This window comes from Lutra lutra, chromosome 10 (assembly GCF_902655055.1).
Source record: "Lutra lutra chromosome 10, mLutLut1.2, whole genome shotgun sequence".
Classification (NCBI taxonomy): Eukaryota; Metazoa; Chordata; class Mammalia; order Carnivora; family Mustelidae; genus Lutra; species Lutra lutra.
This window is the reverse complement of record NC_062287.1, coordinates 62640734-62654088: the sequence shown is the minus strand read 5'-3', so window position 1 is coordinate 62654088 and position 13355 is coordinate 62640734. Positions and strand designations below refer to the sequence as shown.

At 42.0% G+C, this 13355-nt stretch overlaps 1 protein-coding gene and 1 pseudogene across 3 annotated transcripts in view; one reads left to right on the top strand and one right to left on the bottom strand.

Moving 5' to 3' along the window:
* The window catches only part of ZNF215 (zinc finger protein 215), a 32109-nt gene extending 30383 nt beyond the window's left edge, over nucleotides 1-1726 (bottom strand). For all 3 annotated transcript variants that reach the window (XM_047692797.1, XM_047692796.1, XM_047692793.1), the window contains exon 1: nucleotides 1536-1726. The gene's annotated coding sequence lies outside the window, so the exon portion shown is untranslated. The remainder of the gene's footprint in view (nucleotides 1-1535) is intronic.
* Nucleotides 664-6954, top strand: LOC125079778 (heat shock factor protein 2-like; annotated as a pseudogene).
* Nucleotides 6955-13355: the final 6401 nt, after the last annotated feature.

The following is a 13355-nucleotide window of genomic DNA, read 5'->3' as shown; positions in this document are numbered from 1 at the left end:
TTAAATGTACCAATAACATAACTGGAATGTATTTATTGCAAAATCCTCAGAAAACAAAAGATGAAATCAACACTCTCCCCCACCCCCGGGGAAATGGGACAGACTAAGGCAACTTTCTAAATCCTAAATACATAAACTAAAATTAAGTAATAATATGGTATACATGAAATTTGCACAGTGATATATAAAACACGACAATACAGCTTCTATTCCAGCAGCTATGAAAATATTTACAAAAGTTACTATATCACTTACAAAAAAACTCAAATAAAAGTATCTACCAGTGCTACCGACCACACTTACTATCAGAATGAAACCTAGAATTTAACACAAGTAAAAAATATCCCCAACTAATTTGAAACTTAAACTTTGCATCAAAGTACAACTCAAATAAAAACCAATAAAAACATTGGACATCAAAATCCATAGAGCACAGCTTAAGTTCCACCGTTAGGCAATGTCAAAGCCTTACAACCATATTTAAACAAGAATGAAATGAATTAAACATTCAACTCAAGGTGAGAAAAAACAAGAAAATATACTGGGAATTTATACCTTAAATATAAATTAATACCTCATTCGGTATCAGTAATTATAGTACTAGGAGGACAGAGATGTTCAGGAGGACATCTCTGAGGAGGATTTCAAAAAGGGACAGTCTGGATGATAGAAGGTCCAAGGAATGGCTGTGACTGTGAGAAGCTTCAGTGGTCTGTGAGGTGAGCGACGCACACTGGAATAAACGAAGTCAAGAACGGTTCAAGTTTAACCTCTGAAGTACTGAGGACGCCCTTCGGGACGATGGTGGCAGTCCCAACGAAGAGCTGAGAGTGGGAGCCAGGACCGCGGGAAGGCAGGGCTCAGAAGGCGCGCGTGACAGGAATCCGGAGCAATAACCACCCACGTGACACAGGTTCAAGCGCTCTAAAGCAGCTGAGGAAACTGCACACGTGCCAACTGTGCGCCGGCAGTATCTGTGGGCACACGGGGTCGTTCACACCAAACCGCGGAGAGGCAGCTTGTGGTAAAAAGAGCCTGTCGAGACTGGCGCAGTTAAGGGGCGCAGAAAACAGTCTGCAAAGGAAGCGTCTGAAAATAAGAAAGATGCCGCGAAGTTTTACTGTTTCGAGGACTGGTAGGAACGGTAAGGAAAGAAAGCAAGCTGGGAAGGACGTCTTCTCCATTTTCTTTTCCAGCTGATCGATCCAGCCTTCTTATGTCCGAGACGGATCAATACCAGTTATTCCCTAACCCACTGACGAAGCCACTGGGCCCAGGTCGAGCGCCTGGAGGCTGAAGCCCCGTCACCGAATGGAAGAGGGGCCGGCTAAACGCTGTCGATGGCTGCTCTCCCGCGCCCTGACTTCCTTCGGCAGCCCGCGCCCGCCCCGCTCCCGAGCCCCCCGCCAGGTGGCCCCCCAGAGACTGCGGAGCGCCGAGCCGGAAGCCGCCCAGCTGCGAGCCAGGCAACGCACCCCGGCGGGATTTCCCATTCCCCACATCCGCGTCCTCACCGCCCGCTGACCCGGTGATACCTGCGGGCACCGCTCCCAGCAGGGGCTCTGTTCAGTCACAGCCGGGCGGCCGTTCCGCCAGGACCCGCGGGGGCCGCGGGCGTCGCGGGCGGAGGAAGCCGGCGTGGGTAGTCACGCCACAGCCAGAAAGCCGTGGCCACACCCGGCCCTTACACGCCGCCCGCCTACCGGCGTCTCGGAAAAGCCAAGGCGCGGCCCCGACGCACGCACGCGCACCGGCCCTGGAAGGAGCCCCCAGCAGCCCCCGCGGCTCCAGTCCGCGGTCCTGGCTGGGGGCTTCTCCCAGTCCCGCCCCCTGCTCCAGACCCCGCCCACCCCGGAGACTGGCGTCCACCCCCAGTGCCAGGAATGCGTGGTTGGGGGCCTTGGTCAGGGTAGAGGTGAGGGTGAGGGGCAGGGAGAATGGCCTGTCAAACAGGCTTAGCTTCCCCCATCCTATCCGGGAGAATGGGCCAACATCTTCCTCACCTTCTCGGTGCCACCACCACCCCATTTGTGGAGAACCAAAAATCATGGCAGAACTTTGAAAAGATAACGGTTTGTAGAAAGCATGGGTTTTCACTGGTTGATGCACTCACTCATTGCTTCTGTTTTGCATCCAAGTAAAACGTCTCGCGGAAGGCCATGAGTTCAGTTTTGGCTTGTTGAGGATGAAATACTTTGTGCCGTCCAAGAAGCATTATCAAGTAGACATATAGATAGAGGTGTCTGGAGCCTCGAGGTGTCTCGGGCCAGCGGTGTAAAATTTGTGTTAATTCTGGGTAAGTGACAGTTGAGGTTATGGGTGAGGACAACGTTGCAGAAGGAAAGAGAAAAAGAGAAAATACAAAAAGGAAAGGGTCCAGGGTTGAGCCCCAGAGGAAGAGCTCAATCTAGTAAATCAGGGAGAGCCTCCCTGGAACAGAGCTTTAAATCTAGAGGACGAGTTAAACAAGCTAAAACAATAGGAAAAGTAGACGATTTTTTGCTGACTTCTTCTGTGCCCACTATCTGTCTTAAGCAAATTATAAATATCTTCTCACTCATCCCCACAAAACACTATAAGATAGAGATTATCATCCCCCAATATTTGGAAACGAAAACCTGATGAAGCTAAGCCCCAAGCTCAAATCACTTTCTCTTTCTATCACTGCTATTCACTCAATGTTCAGAGGGCCATTAGTAAGTTATTGCAGAATTATGGATGATATTTTCTAAGACTGGGGATAGGGTGTGTGCTATGAATTGTGATGAGACTGAGCTTTATATAAGTCATATTAAAGTTGCTAGGCAAAATCAAAATTTTAACTTGTAAGTATTGCCAGTAAATTAGTCTCAAACATGTTCTACAGCCAATTAAAGAGCCGAGAAATGGAAAAGGCACAAAATAGGAAAGAGAAGGACCAGTCTTTCTCTCACACCTTATAGATTTGATGGTTCTGACCATTTGTCTTCAGAGATCCACTGAAGCACTGACTCTGCTGTGTAACCGAACAGGGTAATTTTCAGGTTGCAGTCACTTTATTAAAGGTCCAGATGTTTTTTAAGGGAAAAACCTTGTAAGGTTTCTCTCAATATGTGACTTTCAGTATAAAGGTAAATTACATGAAGGTTTCTGGGACTTGATCCTTGAGATGCACGCAATCATTTGTTGCAAACTCCTTTTCCATGTAGCATCATGACATCCAGATGTTCTGAATTAAAAACTATCTGCATTTATTTAAGAAAAAAAATACAGAGTAAACTTACTTGAGCCAATAGGTTTCCTAGACCACACATTATTTAGCAAATTTTTATTGATGATCTAATATGTGGCAGATACTGTACTAGCAGTAGGGAATACATTAGTAACACAATCAGATGAGAATATCCTAATGCCCAACTGAAGCATTCTCTGTGAGATGCTATTGTATATCTTGCCTCAACATCCTGTGTCCTACCGGTCCTCAGAGTATTGTGTTATGTAGATTATGAGTTACACTGGTCAGTCTGAATCTATAGGTAGTCGAGACGTTAGTGGGGGTGGTTTGGTGTCATAGGCCATGTGTAATGAACATTTGTCAATTTTTGGCTTCTGATCATTTAAGTACCCTTTCCATATATATAGTCATCTGGCAGTCTTGGACTAGTTAAAGCCTGTATCCTCCAAACAAACTGAATCCATTTGAAATTGACTTTCTTTTTCTTCATTGCAGATAAGGTATAGCATGTAACTTGGACTCAATCAATCAGATACTCTCAGTCTAGTGTTTGAATTAGGAACTAGTGAGATGAAAATGTAAGGACAGCAAACAATTTCTTTTCTTTTTTAAAAATAGACTTTATTTTGTAGAGTCATTTTAGACTTACTGAAAAACTGAGAAGTACCCTGAGTCCTCATATACCCACTTCCCCCTATTATTGACATCTTACATTATAATTATATTTGTTATAATTAGGAAAATCAACATTATTCCCCAATATTTTCTTTTAAGATTTTATTCATTTAATAATTATTTTAGAGACAGAGAGAACGGGGGGAGGGACAGTGACGATGGGAGAGCGACAATCCCAAGCAGACTCCACACTGAGTGCAAAGCCTCATGTGGGGCTCAATCCTATGACCATGAGACCCCAAAGACATGACCTGAACTTAAATGAAGAGTTCAATCCCCATGCAACTGACCACCCATTATTAACTAAAATCATAATTTATTTGGACATCCTTGTGTTTTTTTTCTTTTTTAAGACTTTATTTATTTGAGTGAGGGAGAGCAAGAGAGCAGGATCAGGGTGGGGCAGGGTGTTGAGGGAGCAGAGGGAGAAGCAGACTCCCTGCTGAGCTGGGTGCCTGATCCAGGATTTGATTGCAGGATCCAGAGATCATGACCTGAGTCTAAGGCAGATGCTTCATTGACTGAGCTACCCAGGCACCCCTGTGTGTGTGTGTGTGTGTTTTTTTTTTCTTTCCCTTTTCTTCTCTTTTCTGTTTTCTGATCCAGGATTCCCACCCAGGAAGCCACATTACATTTGGCTGTCATGCCTCCTTAGGCTCCTCCTTGCTCTGACAATTTCTCAGACTTGTTTCTGATGACAGTTACAGTTTTAAGGAGTACTGGTCTTATATTTTGTAGGAAGCCCGCATATTAGAATTTGATGTTTTTCTCATATTAGACCGAGGCTTCTTGGGTAAGGAAGAAAGATCACAAAGATAAAGTGCTCTTTCCAACACATCATCTCAAGGGAACATACATACTATCAATGTGACATCATTATTGCTGTTAACCTTTTTTTTTTTTTTTTAAGATTTTGCTTATTTATTTGACAGAGAAGAGAGAGCGCAAGCAGGGGGAGCTGCAGAGGGAGATGGAGAAGCAGGATCCCCACTGAGCAGGGAGCCAGCATTGTGGGGCTCATTCCCAGGAGCCTGGTATCATAACCTGAACCAAAGGCAGGCACCTGACGGACTGAGCCACACAAGCGCCCCTACTGCTGTTAACCCTGATCACCTCACTGATGTAGTGTTTGTCAGCACACAATTTCCTTCTTTTTCTTTCAGCAGCAGCAGAAGTACCAAATCCAAGTTTGCAGCCTCAGTGAATCAAGCTCCCGCAGCCGGGCCTGGACTGATGGCGTTGGCAGAGTAGGTGCGCCATCTAGTGCTAAATGGCAGTGATGTTCTCATCACACCCAGTCTATAGGATTTTGGTCTGTGGTGCTGGCTGCAGGACAAGAATGACCATTATTTCAGTATTTTTCCTTCTAGTTTAACACACATAGTCGGTCTCTGTTACTTGCAACTAAAGACACTATTCTATACATTATTTTCATTATTATTTTGGGGTGTATGCCCCAAATATATTTCATTATTATTTTGGGGTGTATGCCCCAGATTTTTTCTTTAGGCTGCTGCCACTGCAGCCGCCATGTTCGGGTGTAGATTTTGGAATTCCTGAGTCGCCTTAACAAAGAAGCAGAGTTTGAATGTGTCAGCTTTCCTCAGCAAGCTGTGGACACTTGTGGAGGAAACCTATACCAACGAGTTCAAAAGAATTTCAAAATAAATTCTTCCCCAATATTTCAAGCACAATAATATGGCAAGCTTTGTGAGGCGATTGAATATGTATGGTTTCCGTAAAGTTGTGCATATTGACTCTGGAACTGTAAAGCAGGAACGAGATGGTCCTGTTGAATTTCAGCATCCTTACTTCAAACAAGGCCAGGATGACTTGTTGGAGAACATTAAAAGGAAGATTTCTTCTTCAAAACTAGGAAGAAAATAAGATTCATCAGGAAGATTTAACAAAAATTATTAGCAGTGCTTAGAAGTTTCGAATAAAACAAGAAACTATTGAGTCTAGGCTTTCTGAATTAAAAACTGAGAATTAGTCCCTTTGGAAAGAAGTGTAAGAATTACGAGCAAAACAAGCACAACAGAAACAAGTTATTTGAAAGATTTTCCAGTTTATTGTTACTTTGGTTCAGAATAACCAACTTGTGAGTTTAAAACATAAAAGGCCACTACTTCTATACACTAATAGAGCCCCCAAAATGAATCTGTTTCAGCATATAGTCAAAGAACCAGCTGATAATCACCATCGTAAAGTTCCACACAGTAGGACTGAAGTTTAAAGGCAAGGGAATGGATTTCAATGACATCATTATTTATGATGTAACTGATGATAATGCAGATGAAGAAAATATCCCAGTTATACCAGAAACTAATGAGGATGTTATATCTGATCCCTCCAACTGTAGCTAATACCCTGATATTGTCATTGTTGAAGATGACAATGAAGATGAGTATGTACCTGTCATTCAGAGTCCAGCTAGAGAATCCCTAAGTTCAGGCAGTGATGGTACCAGTCCTTTTATGTCTAGTGCTGTCCAGGTAAATGGCTCATCTAGTCTCACCACAAAAGATCCTGCGACCATAATGGACTCCATTTTAAATGATAACATCAATCTTCTGGGAAAGGTTGAGCTGTTGGATTACCTTGACAGTATGGATTGCAGCTTAGAGGACTTCCAAGCCATGCTGTCAGGAAGACAGTTTAGCATAGACCTAGTTCTCCTGGTTGATTCTGAGAATAAAGGATTAGAAACTACCAAGAAAAATGTAGTTCAGCCAGTTTCAGAAGAGGGAAGAAAATCTAAACCCAAAACAGATAAGTAGCTTATCGAGTACACAGCCTTTCCATTTCTTGCATTCCTCAGTGGGAACCCTATTTCTCCTGTTGACCAGAGGAATACAGCATCATCCAGAGTTATGGCCTCTGTAGATAAACCCATAGAAGTTGATGAGCTCCTGGATAGGAGCCTAGATCCAGAGCCAACCCCGAGTAAGCTCATTTGCCTGGAGCCATTTACAGAAGCCGAAGCTAGTGAAGCCACACTGTTTTATTTATGTGAATGTGCTGCTGCACCTCTGGGTAGTGGTAGGTCACTTTTGGATAGCTAAGTCCCCAGGAAGTGGACTCCTCATGTATATATTCATCAAAATGATGAGCTATTTATTTTAAAGTATCATTTGAAAACAGACACATAGACCAGTGGAACAGAGTAGAGAGCCCAGATATGGACCCTCAGCTTTACGGTCAAATAATCTTCGACAAAGCAGGAAAAAATATACAGTGGAAAAAAGACGGCCTCTTCAATAAATGGTACTGGGAAAATTGGACAACTATGTGTAGAAGAAAGAAACTCTACCATTCTCTTACACCATACACAAAGATAAACTCGAAATGGATATAAGACCTCAACGTGAGGCAGGAATCCCTCAGAATCCTAGAGAAGAACATAGGCAGTAACTTCTTCAACATCGGCCACAGCAACTTCTTTCAGGGTATGTCTCCAAAGGCAAAGGAAACAAAAGCAAAAATGAATTTTTGGGACTTCATCAAGGTCAAAAGCTTCTGCACAGCAAAGGAAACAGTCAAAAAAACAAAGGGGCAACCCACGGAATGGGAGAAGATATTCACAAATGACAATACAGACAAAGGATTGATATCCAGGATCTATAAAGAATTCCTCAAACTCAACACACACAAAACAGATAATCATATCAAAAAAAGGGCAGAAGACATGAACAGACACTTCTCCAATGAACACATACAAATGGCTATCAGACACATGAAAAAATGTTCATCATCACTAGCCATCAGGGAGATTCAAATCAAAACCCCATTGAGATATCACCTTACACCAGTTAGAATGACCAAAATTAATAAGACAGTAAACAACATATGTTGGAGAGGATGTGGAGAAAGGGGAACCCTCTTACACTGTTGGTGGGAATGCAAATTGTTGCAGGCACTTTGGAAAACAGTGTGGCGATTCCTCAAGAAATTAAAAATAGAGCTTCCCTATGACCCTGCAATTGCACTACTGGGTATTTACCCAAGGACACAGATGTAGTGAAAAGAAGGGCCATCTGTACCCCAATGTTCATAGCAGCAATGGCCACAGTCACCAAACTGTGGAAAGAACTAAAATGCCCTTCAACAGATGAATGGATAAGGAAGATGTGGTCCATATATACTATGGAGTATTATGCCTCCATCAGAAAGGATGAATACCCAAGTTTTGTATCAGCATGGACGGGACTGGAAGAAATTATGCTGAGTGAAATAAGTCAAGCAGAGAGAGTCAATTATATGGTTTCACTTATTTATGGAGCATAAGGAATAACACAGAGGACATGGGGAGATAGAGATGAGAAGGGAGTTGGAGGAAGTTGGAGGGGGAGGTGAACCATGAGAGACTGTGGAATTTGAAAAACAATCTGAAGGTTTTGAAGGGACGGGGAGTGGGAGGTTGGGTGAGCCTGGTGGTAGGTATTATGGAGGGCACATATTGTATGGAGCACTGGATGTGGTGCATAAACAATGAATTCTGGAACACTGAAAAGAAATTAAAAAAATAAAAATTTAAAAAAGTATCATTTGGTACTTTTCTTTGTAAATCACTTTGTTTTGTTTAATAAGATACTGAAGAGTCAGAAGCATCTTTTGCTTTGTTTAATAAGATACTGAAGAATCAGAAGCATCTTTTGCTTTCCTCACACCCTTTTTTTTCAAAAAGAGATTTTATTTATTTATTTGAGGGCGTGGGGGGTGCAGGGAGAGAGAGAGAGAGAAAGACAGCCAGAGAGGGCATACAAGCAGGGGGAATGGGAGATGGAGAAGCAGGCTTCCCACTGAGCAAGATTGATGTGGGGCTCGATCCCAGGACCCTGGAATCATGACATGAGCCAAAGGCAGACACTTAATAACTTAGCCACCCAAGTGCTCCCCACACTCTTACAGAGCTTTTAGATGTTACTCTGCTATGTAGGTACACAAGATTTAGTGTGCATTTTTGGCATATCTTTTTTCTTTTTTTTTTAAAAGGATTTCATTTATTTGACAGAGAGAGGCACAGAAAGAGAGGGAACACAAACAGGCAGAGTAGGAGAAGGAGAAGCAGGCTACCTGCTGAGCAGGGAGCCCCATGCAGGGCTTGATCCCAGCACCCTGGGATCATGACCTGGGCCGAAGGCAGACTCAACTGCTGAGCCTCCCAGGTGTCCCTTTTGGCATATCTTTAAGTTGGATTCAAATGGCCATTTTTTTCTCCAGTTGTGGAAACTTGGACTTCTTTTTTACACATGTAGTAACTTGGATTTCCTTTTACATTAACCCCAGTTAAACTTTTGTTTGTTTTACTTGTTTGATGCTGTCTGTTTACATTGAGTGTAAGTGACTAGAACTAATGGTTGAATTCTTAAACCTTTGTTCCAGTTACTTTTTAAAAAATTTTTAAAAATTTTTAAATTAACATATAATGTATTATTAGCTCCAGGGATACAGGTCTGTCAATCACCAGGTTTACACTTCACAGCACTCACCATAGCACATACCTTCTGCAATGTCCATAATCCAACCACACTCTCCATACCCCCTCCGCCTGGCAACCCTCAGTTTGTTTTGTGAGATTAAGAGTCTTTCACCGTTTGTTTCCCTCCCAATCCCACCTTGTTTCATTTATTCCCTTCCTACCACCCAAACTTCCCACATTGCCTCCCAACTTCCTCATATCAGGGAGATCATATGATAATTGTCTTTCTCTGATTGGCTTATTTTGCTAAGCATAACACCCTCTAGTTCCATCCACATCATCGCAAATGGCAAGATTTCATTTCTTTTGATGGCTGCATAGTATTCCATTGTATATACATACCACCTCTTCTTTAGGCATTCATCTGTTGATGGACATCTAGGTTCTTTCCACAGTTTGGCTATTGTGGACATTGCTGCTATAAACATTCAGGTGCATGTGCCCCTTTGGATCACTACATTTGTATCTTTAGGGTAAATACCAGTAGTACAATTGCTGGGTCATAGGGTCACCCTATTTTCAACATTTTGAGGAACCTCCATGCTATTTTCCAGAGTAGTTGCACCAACTTGCATTCCCACCAGCAGTGTAGGAAGGTTCCCCTTTCTCTGCAACCTCGCCAGCATCTGTCATTTCCTGGTTTGTCAATTTTAGCCATTCTGACTGGTGTGAGGTGGTATCTCATTGTGGTTTTGATTTGTATTTCCCTGATGTCGAGTGATGGTGAGCACTTTTTCATGTGTCTGTTGGCCATCTGGATGTCTTCTTTGCAGAAATATCTGTTCATGTCCTCTGCCCATTTCTTGATTGGATTATTTTGTTCTTTGGGTGCTGAGTTTGCTAAGTTCTTTATAGATTTTGGATACTAGCCCTTTATCTGATATGTCATTTGCAAATATCTTCTCCCATTCTGTCAGTTGTCTTTTGGTTTTGTTGACTGTTTCCTTTGCTGTGCAAAAGCTTTTGATCTTGACGAAGTCCCAATAGTTCATTTTTGCCCTTGCTTCCCTTGCCTTTGGCAATGTTCCTAGGAAGAAGTTGCTGTGGCTGAGGTCGAAGAGGTTGTTGCCTGTGTTCTCCTCAAGGATTCTGATGGATTCCTGTCTCACATTGAAGTCCTTCACCCATTTTGAGTCTATTTTTGTGAATGGTGTAAGGAAATGGTCCAGTTTCATTTTTCTGCATGTGGCTGTCCAATTTTTCCAACAGCATTTGTTGAAGAGACTGTCTTTTTTCCATTAGACATTCTTTCCTGCTTTGTTGAAGATTAGTTGACCATAGAGTTGAGGGTCTATTTCTGGGCTCTCTATTCTGTTCCATTGATCTATGTGTCTGTTTTTGTGCCAGTACCATACTGTCTTGATGATGACAGCTTTGTTATAGAGCTTGAAGTCCGGAAGTGTGATGCCACCAACTTTGGCTTTCTTTTTCAACATTCCTCTGACTATTTGAGGTCTTTTCTGGTTCCATATAAATTTTAGGATTATTTGTTCTTTCGTTGAAAAAAGTGGATGGGATTTTGATAGGGATTGCATTAAACATGTAGATTGCTTTAGGTAGCATAGACATTTTCACAAATTTGTTCTTTCAATCTATGAGCATGGAACATTTTTCCATTTCTTTGTGTCTTCCTCAATTTCATTCATGAGTACTTTATAGTTTTCTGAGTACAGATTCTTTGCCTCTTTGGTTAGGTTTGTTCCTAGGTATCTTATGGTTTTGGGTGCAATTGTAAGTGGGACTGAATCCTTAATTTCTCTTTCTTCTGTCTTGTTGGTGTACAGAAATGCAACTGACTTCTGTGCATTGATTTTATATCCTGACACTTTACTGAATTCCTGTACAAGTTCTAGCAGATTTGGAGTGGAGTCTTTTGGGTTTTCCACCTAAAGTATCATATTATCTGCAAAGAGTGAGAGTTTGACTTCTTCTTTGCTGATTTGGATGCCTTTTATTGCTTCTTGTTGTCTGATTGGTGAGGCTAGGACTTCTAGTACTATGTTGAATAGCAGTGGTGATAATGGACATCCCTGCCGTGTTCCTGACCTTAGTGGAAAAGCTCTCAGGTTTTCTCCATTGAGAATGATATTCACTGTGGGTTTTTCATGGATGGCTTTGATGATATTGAGGTATGTACCTTCTATCCCTACACTTTGAAGAGTTTTGATCAAGAAAGGATGCTGTACTTTGTCAAATGCTTTTTCAGCATCTATTGAGAGTATCATATGGTTCTTGTTCTTTCTTTTATTAATGTCTTGTATCACATTGATTGATTTATGGATGTTGAACCAACCTTGCAACCCAGGAATAAATCCCACTTGGTTGTGGTGAGTAATCCTCTTAATGTACTGTTGGATCCTATTGGCTAGTATTTTGGTGAGAATTTTCGCATCTGTGTTTGTCAAGGATATTGGTCAGTAATTCTCTTTTTTGATGGGGTCTTTGTCTGGTTTTGGGATCAAGATAATGCTGGCCTCGGGGTGCCTGGGTGGCTCAGTGGGTTAAGCCGCTGCCTTCGGCTCAGGTCATGATCCCAGGTCCTGGGTTCGAGTCCCACATTGGGCTTTCTGCTCAGCGGGGAGCCTGCTTCCTCCTCTCTCTCTGCCTGCCTCTCTGCCTACTTGTGATTTCTCTCTGTCAAATAAATAAATAAAATCTTAAAAAAAAAAGATAATGCTGGCCTCATAAAATGAGTTTGGAAGTTTTCCTTCCATTTCTACTTTTTTAGAACAGTTTCAGGAGAATAGGAATTAATCCTTCTTTAAATGTTTGGTAGAATTCCCCTGAGAAGCCGTCTGGCCCTGGGATGTTGTTTTTTGGGAGATTTTTGATGATTGCTTCAATCTCCTTACTGGTTATGGGTCTATTCAGGTTTTCTATTTCTTCCTGGTTAAGTTGTGGTAGTTTATACGTCTCTAGGAATGCATCCATTTCTTCCAGATTGTCAAATTTGCTGGCGTATAGTTGCTCATAATATGTTCTTATAGTTGTTTGTATTTTTTTGGTGTTGGTTGTGATCTCTCCTCTTTCATTCATGATTTTATTTATTTGGGTCCTTTCTCTTTTCTTTTTGGTAAGTCTGGCCAGGGATTTATCAATCTTATTAATTCTTTCAAAGAACCAGCTCCTAGTTTCATTGATTTGTTTTACTGTTTTTTTTTTTTTTTTTTTTTTGGTTTCTATTTCATTGATTTCTGCTCTGATCTTTATTATTTCTCTTCTGCTGGGTTTAGGCTTCCTTTGTTGTTCTTACTCTAGCTCCTTTAGGTGTAGGGTTAGGTTGTGTATTTGAGACCTTTCTTGTTTCTTGAGAAAGGCTTGTATCGCTATATATTTCCCTCTGAGGACTGCCTTTGCTGTGTCCCACAGATCTTGAACCATTGTGTTTTCATTATCATTTGTTTCCACGAATTTTTTCAATTCTTCTTTAATTTCCTGACTGGCCCATTCATTCTTTAGAAGGATGCTGTTTAGTCTCCATGTATTTGGGTTCTTTCCAAATTTTCTCTTGTGATTGAGTTCTAGCTTCAGAGCATTGTGGTCTGAAAATATGCAGGGGATGATCCCAATCTTTTGATAATGGTTGAGACCTGATTTGTGACCCAGGATGTGATCTATTCTGGAGAATGTTCCATGTGCACTAGAGAAGAATGTGTATTCTGTTGCTTTGGGATGGAATGTTCTGAATATATCTGTGATGTCCCTCTGGTCCAGTGTGTCATTTACTTTTTTTTTTTTTTTAAGATTTTATTTATTTATTTGACAGACAGAGATCACAAGTAGGTGGAGAGGCAGGCAGAGAGAGAAAGAGAGAGAGAGAGAGAGAGAGGTGGGGAAGCAGGCTCCCTGCTGAGTAGAGAGCCTGAAGTGGGGCTTGATCCCAGAACCCTGGGATCATGACCTGAGCCAAAGGCAGAGGTTTTAACCCACTGAGCCACCCAGGCGCCCCCCCCCCACCGTGTGTCACTTAAGGCCTTTATTTCC